We start from the raw sequence: 12,446 nt of genomic DNA, 5'->3' as shown, positions 1-12,446 counted from the left end.
ACAGCCCTGTGTATTGCCAGCATTTCCGCTTGGTAAACACTACAGTAATCTGGTAGGCGAAAAGAGACCTCTAGACCCAGATCCGGCGAAAAGAGGCTTGCTCCCACCTTCCCGTCAAGCTTAGAACCATCCGTGAATATGTGGATGGCACCCGGTATCGTATGTTGTCTGGTATTCCAGTCCTGTCGCGATGGTATATATATACTATAGTTTTTAACGAAGACGTTTTTTGGCGTGCAGTGGTCAGTGCGCACCGGTATTGGGACTGGGGCGTTCGCACCCAGGATTGTTGCGTGTCCACTAGATCCATTTGAAAAGAGACCTGTTTCCCTTATGCGTAGAGCGGCGATGACCGCTATTTCCTTCGCCACCAGGTCAAGAGGTGGAAGGTATAGAATTGTGATGAGTGCTTCAGATGGAGTGGAGCCGAGAGCCCCGGTGATGCAGGGCTCCGAACTCCGTTGCACCTTTTGAAGCGTTTTAAGATAGGTAGTTTTAGCTAGTTCAGGCCACCAGACCAAGGCACCATAAAGAAGAATCGGGCGCACAATGGCTGTATAAATCCAGTATGTCACCTTGGGGGAGAATCCCCAGGAGGTGCCAATTGCCCTTTGAACAGCGCTGCTGCTGCCTTCTTGCATCGCTCCACTATATGGTCACTCCATAATAGCTTCCTATCCAGAATTACTCCCAAATACTTGACTCGATCGCTTAACGCTAAAAACGTACCCCCCCATTCTTGGCGATTTGATACTTTTTACCTCCTCGTGAAGAGGACAAGCTCGGTTTTATCCGGGTTGACTTCCAAGCCTGTGGCTGTGGCCCAGTGCGAAATTTAGGATAGTGCCCCTTTCATTAGGTTGCAAAGAGTTTGCGGAAGTTTCCCCCGCATGGTGACGCAGATGTCATCTGCATACGCGATCGCTTGTTGATCTTCTGATTCCATGAGGCGCAGTAGTTGGTTGACGGTAACCACCCAAAGTAGCGGAGAGAGAACACCTCCCTGCGGAGTGCCTCTGCTGACCGGTCTGCCGATCACGCATCCACCTAGCTCAGTTCTAATCTACCTACGCGTAAGCAGATTGTATATAAACTCCACCAGGCACGCGTCCACCCCCAGATCGGTCAGCGCCGAGGTGATGGCCTCCGGGAGAACGTTGTTGAAGGCACCCGCTATATCTAGAAATACCATCAATGTATATTCCTTGAGGTCTAGTGACCTTTCGATAGCGGATACCAGTGAGTGCAAGGCCGTGTCAGTTGATCTGCCCTTAGTATAGGCATGCTGAGCTTGCGAAAGAAGCGACGGCTCAATCCTCCTCCTGATGTGGTCCTCTAGAAATCTTTCGAGCGCTTTAAGCAGAAAAGAAGATAAGCTTATAGGCCTATAATCATTTGGCTTAGAGTGGGAGGGTTTCCCTGCCTTGGGAATAAAGACCACGTTGACTTCCCTCCACGTTACTGGTACGTAATTGAGCCTAAGGCAACCTATAAACATCCCTTTAATCCTGGGCCTTATAAGTTCGGCAGTATACTGGAGCTGAGCCGGAAAAATTCCATCCGGCCCCGGCGATTTATAGGGCTTGAAGGTCTGTAAAGCCCAATCTATCCAGCTGATAATTAGGTGACCCTCCGCTGACAATACTTGAAGACACGCCCGTACTTGCTGGGAAGTGCGTATCCATTAGCAAGTCTATGGTTTCAGCGCTGGAGTCCGTCCAGTGCCCATCCGGCTTTTGGATGTAACTTAGCTGAGTTGGAGATTTCGATAGCACCTTCCTTAACCGGGAGGCCGCGGATGTGGAGTCAATCCTGCCGCAGAAATCCCTCCAGGAGGATCGCTTTCCATTCCGGATTGCTTTTTTATATATATTTATTTTCGCTTTATAAGCAGCCCATGAGGATTCATGTCCGTCATGCTTTGCTTTATTAAAGGCCGCGCTACAAGACTTCCTAAGATTATCAAGATCAGACGACCACCATGGTGGTTTGTGAGTTCCCAAAACCTTTTTAGTCGGGCAAGCTCTATCTAAAGCATTCCTACATTTTTGACTGAAGTTATTTACAAAAACGTCAAGCTCCTCCCTAGCACCTCGACGCTGACCGCTGTCAGATCCCCATCGCTATAATTGGATAGAAGAAAAACATTAAGAGTAGACTTAGCCAATATACATGTGCGGGGCTTACCCTTTTCCTGAGCGCTATAAAGCTTATACGTTGGTGTCCGCAGTCCACAGATCCTATTTCCAGCGATCCACGGCTCCTGGACTAGTACGATGTCTACCGCACCTGAAGACAGGCGCAGTAGGAGTGCAGCTGATGCTGCTTTGCAGTGATGCAGGTTTATTTGGAGGACCCGGATCACTGTTTGTTTGTGCTCTCCTCCGTGAGCGTCGAGTCCGAATCGCCCTCCTCCAGAAGCTGACCTCAGAGTACAACCCTCTGAGAGCCAAGCTTCCGCTCGGGCCTGACTAAGCGTAGCCACCAGCTTCTTCGCCCTCGTCTACCTCCATCTGGTCTTTACTGGGGGGGGGGGGGGGGGGGGGGAGTTCAGCCACCTCCGTACGAGACGCAAGGTTTACCAAGGCTTCAACGCCAGCCTTATAAACCTTAAGGCTTATATTTTTGAAGCCGTAGCTTACCCTGAAATCCTGCGTTTTCAACGCTTCGAAGCTTGCGCTGTCGAGCAGCAGGACTATCTGCATCGTGGCTAGTTCAGTCTTCTCCACGTTAACCACCTTCCAGTTTTGGCTCGTTAGACCCGGGTTGTACTCCTGGAGCAGCTTCAGGATATCAGCGGGGTCCGTTGGCGTCACTGGAACCCAGGCTCTCGCCCTTGGTCATGAGGGGATATCACACGCCTCCACTACCATGAGGCGCGCGCCCGGATACACCTCCCCTATCAGCGAGACGGCGGCTTTGCAAAGCTTCGCCGACCTGACGTCGTCACAAGCAATTAGTTTGATATTGCCTTGTAACCACCCCGCATCGGTATAAGACGGCGGCGGAACAGGGTTATCTTTTTTGACCTTAACGGCCACAGTAGGGAGCGCTGCCTCAACCCACTTCCACTGCTGTTTCGGGATCCTGCCATCTTCGCTGCTCTCGTCCATAACACCAATGATCTGCCGATCCTTGGCTATTTCGGCGAAAGACCAAGTCCAGCTTCCCTGCGTCTTAGCCCTTTTCGGCGACGTAGGATTCATCCATAGACCGCTGGCGCTTCGAGGCTTCATCGCTCTCGACCCAGTCCAGCCTGAACTCCGGCAACATCTGCTTCGCCCAAACAAGGTAGCGCTGAGCCTTCGCCCAGTCCTCCGCGGAAACTTCCCCCTCCCTCATCGGCAAGGAGGCATTCCTACGGAGCCCAGCGCTTGTCCTGATGACTGGGTTTTTGACTCCCTTGACCCTAGAGCCGGCCACCCCCACACCCCTGGAGCCCCCAGCAGCCAAACCGCCAGACGCTTGACGCCGAGTGGCAGCCGTGCTGGTGGCTACGAGATGGGAGGCAGCCGCCCCAAGGGCCCGAGAGGTACCGGCCTTTAGAATACCCAGGCTGGATTTTCCCTCAGCTCTTTCCTGCCTAGATTGGCCCTTGGCCCTATAGCCGACCCCCCCCCCCCCCCCCCCCCATTTCCCTGAGACCCCCAGAAGTCGACCCACCAGACGCTTGTCGCTGGGTGGAGGGCTTGCTGTTGGAGTCCAAGGGAGGGGCGGTAGTAGCACTGATGGCCTCCCGGTCAGTACCCCCTCCATGAGAGGTACTGGCCCTCGGACTACTCGAACCGGATAATCTCTCGGCCCTTTTCTGTCTATCTGCCGCTGCAGCAGCGAACCTGTGAGCAGTTCTCTCAGCTAATTTTAGGCCCGGCTGAGCCGTAGCCTTTGCTACAGGTTGAAAGATGCAGATTTTGTACCACAAGTAATGAAAATGAATGAATGGATGTGTAGCGATATGGGAAAATGATGTTAGATTTCCCAGAAAATGGCTTTTCCCATATCGCATTAAAACTTACTTGATTTTGGTTCCTTTGTGGAAAATATAAATGTATTATTAATATAAAATGCAAATACCGTAGCGCACACAACACTTAATTTAAATTTAGTTTTTATTATATCCGAAATTATCAATTTTTATTACTCTGCTGTTGCTGCGCTTGTGGTTTCAAGCTGAAAACAACAAATGGCGGATTCGCAGAAAATTTTTGTGACGTATTTGAGGGTACATTGCATGTAAGAAAAGGCAAGCATATATGGATCGGACATTTCAATTAGGTCATCTCATTGTGTCATACTAACAATTGTGGAACAATGTGGGCTATTTTGTTGTTGGTCGCCATTTTCAGTCACTAGATTTTTGCTGCGGCGTTTGAAAATTCCCAACAAGGCATTTTTTTATTTCGGGATGTTCCTGCGGTGGCCCGAGCCACCCGCAGTAGCCCAAAGTATCTCGAGTGGAACCAAACGGCATAAGTTAATGGCGTCATCCCTTAGCGTTAACTTTTGCATATTTTATTAGTGATTAGTACCAAAACGCGTTACACCAGTTTTAAATATTCGTACCTTGTAATAAATTGTAAAATATTGTAGGGATTGGAGGTATCATAGAATATGGTGAAACACGTAAATTAAATACGCAACTTTGGTTATCGGCCGAACAGCTGATTATGATTGCCAATAGGTGCAGTGGTAGCAATTATTTATCTGTTTCCATATGAGGAATTCTGCAAACTTAGCTTTTATCTTCGTTCTTCAAATTGTTTCATGACTTCGTTTAGTCAATTTGTTTTTGAAATATTTTGTTCTCATTTTAAATAAATTTTTTTATATATATCTTGTATTCTTTTTGTTCACCCCACTACTACTATTTATATAATTGAATTTGTTAAAACATGATGTGACTTACAACACTATTTTTATTATATAGAATAAAGATGTCACTAACTATTCTCTAAGTAATGATATTGTAGACAAGTAAAATTAAGCTATCGATATATGAACATATACTTATGAGAAAAATGAAATAAATAATAATAATAATAATTATAATAAAATAATAATGTAAGTGGTCTCAAATTTTGGCAAACATTTACTATCTATAACAAAACTAAGACCGTATATTACTTACTTACTTAATTGGCGCTTAACCGTCTAAACGGTTATGGCCGTCCAACAAGGCGCGCCAGTCGCTCCTTCGCTCCGCCAACCGGCGCCAATTGGTCACACCAAGGGCGTTTAAATCGTTTTCCACCTGGTCCTTCCAACGGAGTGGGGGCCGCCCTCTACCTCTGCTTCCATAGGCGGGTTCCGATAGAAACACTTTCTTGGCCGGAGCATCATCATTCATTCGCATAACATGGCCTAGCCAGCGTAGCCGCGCTGTTTTAATTCGCTGGACTATGTTGATGTTTGCGTATAGCTCGTAAAGCTCATCATTAAATCTTCTTCGGTACTCGCCATCGCCAACGCATAGAGGTCCATAAATCTTTCGAAGAACTTTTCTCTCGAACACTCCCAAAGCCGCTTCATCTGCTGTTGTCATGGTCCATGCTTCTACCCCATATAGCAGGACGGGTACGATAAGTGACTTGTAGAGTATGATTTTCGTTCGCCGAGAGAGGACTTTACTTTTCAATTGCCTACCTAGTCCAAAGTAGCATTTATTTGTAAGATTGATTCTTCGCTGGATTTCAGTGCTGATGTTGTTGCTAGTGTTGATCCTGGTTCCCAAATAAACGAAGTCTTTTACTATTTCAAAATTAAGGCTGCCAACAGTAGCGTGGTTGCCAAGGCGCGTATGCGCTGACTCTTTGCTCGAAGACAGCAGGTACTTCGTCTTGTCCTCATTCACCATCAAACCCATCTTTACCGCTTCTTTCTCCAGTTTGGAGTAAGCAGAACTAACAGCGCGGGTGTTTGGGCCGATGATATCAATGTCATCAGCATATGCCAGTAATTGCACGCTTTTATAGTATATTGTTCCAGTGCAGTTAAGTTCTGCAGCTAGTATAATTTTCTCCAGCATCAAATTAATGAAATCGCACTATAGGGGGTCACCCTGTCTGAAGCCTCGTTTAGTTTCGAACGGCTCGGAGAGGTCCTTCCCAATTCTGACTGAGCTGATGGTGTTGCTCAACGTCATTTTGCACAGCCGTACAAATTTTGCGGGGAAACCAAATTCAGACATAGCGGCATATAGTTGGCTCCTTTTCGTGCTGTCGAACGCGGCTTTAAAGTTGACGAAGAGGTGATGTGTGTCGATTCTCTTTTCACGGGTTTTTTCCAAGATTTGGCGCATTGTGAAAATCTGGTCGATGGTAGATTTACCAGGTCTGAAGCCGCACTTTATATAGACTACATTAATTACAAGTAAATAATTAGTGTAAATAAATCAACGAAATAAGGTGTCATGGCATATGCAAGAACAGCTTGGATATTGGGAAAAACAAAACCCTATCTCGGCTGGGATTATTCTGGTTACACAGGAACGCACCGAACCAGTTGTCAATTTGAATAACGGGCCGGCAAAAGTGAAGCATGGCCACCAGTGATGGGCCTTGCTACCAAAAGTGCGCACGGAACAGAATACCCTAATTAGTACTTAAATTGTGAAATAGTAGCTTTTCGAATGCCTAAGCCCTCCGTACTTAATAATTTCATTTAACCCGAATATTCACTTCTTGACGCCTGTATGAGTAGATGTCGTTATCTTTTTTCCTTCGAGAATAAAGCGGCAGCTCCCAAGAAATTTCTACTCCTATTTTCAAATAATTACTGGAAGATACTACACACGGGGACTCTAGCTCGGAAGAGCAGACAGAGTGCGCATTGGGGAAGGAAAATGACATTCGAGCCTAGGTAAAATTATAAAGTATTAAGGTTCAGAAAGGTCAGTGTATTTTCTTGATGGACAGATACGGCCATACTACTTTTAGCACGCACAAAATAGTGTACTAAATATAGAACTAAAATATAAGCAACTGTACTGGTAAAGTACCATCACTAGTGGCAGCCACAGTTAAATCAGGCCATATAACGGCGTTTTTCCATCGCGCAGTCACTATGATGTAGTGAAATTTTTTTAACGCCATGACGGCGTGGAGCGTAATTCAAAAATCAAAAAGTAAATTGCAAGCGTCGGCATCGGTTGTGTTGTTGCCAATTGAAATTAAATAGTCGAGAAAATTAATAAAAAGTTGTGCAAAATAAAGTGTTTTGTGCACGCTTCACAAAATGTATAAAATAATGTAATAACACGTTATTGAAGTACGTAATTTTAAGGGCGAAAAAATCCGTCGATGTGGAACTGTCTAATAGCGTCAATCGCACTTTAAACGCCATTATAGATATTAATTGTCGAACTAATTAAGGCAAATTACACGTGGATGAAAAACAAAACATTTTTGCAAGTGAAGTGGTACATAACACGCTTGAATTGAAATGTACGAGTGACATAAAGCAGTGGGTGAGTCCGTTCAAAATAACCAAAGAAAAAAAATTTTATTGCACAAATTTTGGAATCTAAGACAAATTTAGAAATTAGAATATATAATAAATGTATTTTGTATGAGTTAATCGGGGATTGCCCGTATTGCTTTAAATATATGAAAACATTTATTTGAAACAATTTTTAATTTTTATAATTTATTTTTCCCAAATTATTAAATAAATTATAAAAATTAAAAATTGCTTCAAATAAATGTTTTCATACATTTAAAGCAATACGGGCAATCCCCGATTAACTCATACAAATAGGCAAAATTGGTTAATTCGTTTAGTTCTATAAATAGAACAAAAGCAACAACAAAACCAAGTTTCTTTGAAAACCACCTTACCACCAAGCATAACTCTAACACATATGTAATTACATACGAAGTAAACAGTGTGTAAAAGATTAAGTATGCAGAGTAGACAATTGGGAAAAATTTACCACAACTAAGGCATGACGTGGCTGAATGCGTTTGTAACACTTTAAGAGTATACAGAGAAGGCAATGGGGAAAAACTTTACCACAACTAAGGCATGACGTGGCTGAATGCGTTTGTAACACTTTCAACTATCGTAGGAGTGCGGGTTCAAATCCCACTCCCGTGAGAAAAGGCTTTGAGGAGATTTACAAGGTATAATCGAAACAGCTGTCGCCTTGCCCGTCCTGATGTCACGTTGTTTAAATTTTTCCCAAATTATTAAATAAATTATTAAAATTAAAAATTCCTTCAACTAAATGTTTTCATACATTTAAAGCAATATGGGCAATCTCATACAAATAGACAAAATTGGTTAATTCGTTGCAGTTCTATGAATAGAACAAATACAGCAACAATACCAAGTTTCTTTGAAAATCGCCTTACCACCAAGCATAACTTTAACACATAATTACATACGAAGTATGCAGTGTGTAAAAGATTTAATATGCAGAGAAGGAAATTGGGAAAAACTTTACAACAACTAAGGCATGACGAGGCTGAATGCGTTTGCAATACTTTCAACTATCGTAGGAGTGCGGGTTCAAATCCCACTCTCGGGAGAAAAGGCTTTTAAGAGATTTACAAAGTATAATCGAAACAGCTGACGCCTTGCCCGTCCTGATGTCACGTTGTTTAAATTTTTCCCAAATTATTAAATGTGTTTTATTTCACTTAATTAATTAAAACAGGAAAGGGAAAATTAGAATTAGAAAATTAAAGGTTCACAAAATAATCTTTTAAACTAAATTTTAGTATACATTTAATTTTCTTCAAATACATTTTTTTGTTTCGAAAATCGAACATAAGTATGTATTTACTTGTTCGGTTTTGGAAGATCCTTGCGGTTTATTATAACATAAGCATATGTTTCTACAAGAATTTCATATCACTCGTTGCCCTACATATTGACCTCCTGCTGCTATTTATATCGTTTAATTTTTTTTTAATTCTACATTAAGAAGAAAAGTTCAATGATTCAGTTTTGTACTAAAAACTTTATTTATTAAAACCTGAATAAACGAAATTTAGTTTGCAATTCATGTACAAATTGCAAGGCATTTTACGATATGGACCATTCACAATAATCTCGTATTCGTTATAGTTTTCATGGTTTGCACAAAGAGGATAGATTTATAAGAGACGTCAATCGGCTACTCGTTTCTTTTCAGAAATTTTTGATCGCTGAAACAATTTTTACTCGATGTTGACTGAGACATAGTCGGCCAGTTGCCTTCACATCTTGTTCTCAATTTGACAGCGAAGTGTGGGGAAATAAAAATTGACTGAGTGGAAGTTGAGTGTGGCTGCAACTTCTGCAAAATGTCAAAGCAGCCAAAATGAAAATAATAAAGTGAAAATGTGAAAACTTTTGTAAATTAGTAAAATATAGTATTAAATTGTGTTAGAAATGTTTACTATTTTAATAATAATTGTGTTCAGTGCAGTGAAGTGGTTAAAAAGTGTAGAAAACCACATAAGTGAAGTGAAGTGAAATTTGTGCAAAAACATTGTACAAAAACAAGTGTTGTGTTTTGTGAGTGATAACGGTGATAACATTGATAACAAAATAAGTATACTTTTATCAATAAATTGAACTTGTGATTTTAAAAGCATTTCATTTATATATAAATGAATATGAATTTTGAAAACAACATTGTAAAAAAGTTTGTTGTGAGTGGAATTTAAATTGAACAGACATAACTGCCTTTTTAACAGTAGAGTGCATCTGAGCCTATTATTTGGAAACATTTCGGTTCCATTTTCTAAATTTGATTATGAAGAAAATGGCCCTAAAAATTTAGTTCAAATGTCAAACTCAGCTAATTAATGTTTCCATAATACAGGTGAAACACATATATTTAACCTTAATCGATTTAGTTGTGAGAGAGATTGTTACTTGCTATATGTTTACATATGTGCACGCAATTTCGTAATTCTGATGTAAATGTTCAAATCAAAATTATACGTAATTATAAGCAAAATAATAATAAATTAATTTTTTTCTTTTCAGCTTTTTCGCTTTTATTTCAGTTATTTTTCTTTATTAAACAAAATAATAATAAATTTATTTTTCCTCTTTTCAGATTTTTTTCTTTTATTTCAGGTATTTTTTTTATTTTATGTTAGTATTAATTTATATGTAAATGTTTATTATTATTTTATTATTATAAAATCTTTTGTACAATTTTAAAAGTTGTAAATAAAGGAATGATAAAGCCCTAAATATGTATGTACGTATTTATTTATGTGGTTATGAACATGGTAATATTCCTAAACTAAAGGCTAATCAACACCCGCCTTTAACGCCCACCCGCTTCATTTAAACCAAAATACAAATGTTTGTCAACAAAACCCCTATTTCTCACCCACTCATTGAACCCAAAACACTCTAACCTTTGCTCTAAGCAGAAGCTAACAAATGTTTGTACATTCACATGTTCAAATAAAAGACAAACTTTGTTTCAATCAACCACTTCCAACAAAAATTATTCTTACGCACAAGCATATGTACAAATCTATGTTCACATGTAAGCTAAGAAATATTTTTATATTCGTATGTTGAAAAATAAAACAAAATTCACTTCAACCAACCAACCATACGCACAAGCACATATACATATGTACATATGTATGCTCATGTTTTGTATGTAAATCGCAAAATCCTGATAACTAACTTCCTCTTGATTTTTCATTCATAAATGCTTCTTCTTAAGTTGTCCAAATTGATGATAGAATTTTGCAATTCGGCAACATGGCATTTGATAAAATCGTCAAAAGACAAATTTTTGCGATTTTATAAATTCCAACTTCGATGCATATTGGGGGTATACATTATGACGAGCATAACTACTTTCATAACCCCGCACTTTTCCTATGAAATAATACCAAACTATTTATAATCCTGTATGAAAGTACTAATATGGTAGTAAAAAATGCAAATAAACATGCACAGATATTGCCTAGTAAATGTCCACTAACATATTAGCTATATAATCTAAAAATTTCCATCCATTGTTCACATAAATTATAGCAAATAATTTTCCCATATCCTGAATTGCCGAGTTGTCACAGCTTATAAAAATTTTTATTTGCTATTTGAAACCCCCTATCATATTCTGCCGAAAAATTGTTCGCGCAGTCGCGCAGCCAAATTTGCAGCAACTGTGTTGCAGTTCCTACATAAGAGTGGTGTTTTACCCGTTTCTGGCCCGAATTCGCACTGTGACGTCATACTGTATATGCTGACTTGTTTATCACATGTCAGTACAAAGTAAGAATTTTGCATTATTTTCATAGATAAAAATTAATATATGGGAGCGGCAAAATGAATTAAAGTAATTTTGTGAAGAAATATAACATTATTTGGCAAAAGAGCAATAAATATTTTAGATTTATAATAAATTCCCCTTTTAGCTGTGAGTTGTTAAAGGTATAAACGGCAACACTTTTAACCACCGACGACACATAACTTGGCTCGTGCCTATTGTATTTCGTCGGCTAATTGCTACGAGCATTGATATTTACATATGTACGCGGATTTACATAATTGATTTGGTCGCTTCATAACGCGCAAAGCGGCAAGTTGTTTTATTAATATCTTAAGACACTGCCACAGCATCAAAGCGACGAAGGTTTTTATACATGTCTGCCTTTACTTGGAGTATTATTGAATATTTATATATGTATGAACATTTGTACTTTTTTGCTTTGGTTTGTATTTTCATATATATATATTCAATGATACAATGCTCAACATCTGATCAACAGGCACATGTCTTTTGTGTATTGTTGGTCTTATTTACATATTTAAGGGTTGATTTGAGGCAGGTCAAATGTATTTAAGTTTGACTTGGCTTATCAAACCTGCCTTTGAAAATATTCAAGTACTGAAGAACACATATAAAATCCTTTAGGAAATTTCTTTATAGGTACCTCCCCTCCCACCCATAGTCCAAATAATAACTAAATATTTTTTATTTATTCAATTGTTATCAAATATTTTATATATTTCAATTTATTAATAATTCATACTTCATGGTTAATATACATACATTTTATGCAAATTAACGTTTTATGAATATGCAAAGGATTTCGTTTGCACAGAAATTCCTAGTGTGCAAATGCCGTCGGCAAAACACTATTTGCAAGCATATTTCAATTTGCATACATTTTCCTAACATTTTAATTTATTAACAAAAAGGAATGGGATAATTCATAAATGTATGATTAATTTACATACATTTCATGAAAGGGCATATTTTGGTTATATGAATAGGTTTTTGTTTGTAAAGAAATAAGCAAAATTTCTGCAATTTGCTGCAAATACACAAAAACTCAAAATCTGCAAAGAGCTCAAGTAAATATGGATACTCATTTCATTTTGGCATATTTCCCCACATTCATAATGGCCGTCGAGAAAATACACCACAAACGAATAAAATGAAATAAGAATATAAATGGGCAACAACTGGCCGATTA

Source organism: Eurosta solidaginis, chromosome 5, assembly GCF_040869045.1.
Source record: "Eurosta solidaginis isolate ZX-2024a chromosome 5, ASM4086904v1, whole genome shotgun sequence".
Lineage (NCBI taxonomy): Eukaryota > Metazoa > Arthropoda > Insecta > Diptera > Tephritidae > Eurosta > Eurosta solidaginis.
The sequence above is the reverse complement of the archived record's forward strand: the minus strand, read 5'-3'. Positions refer to the sequence as shown.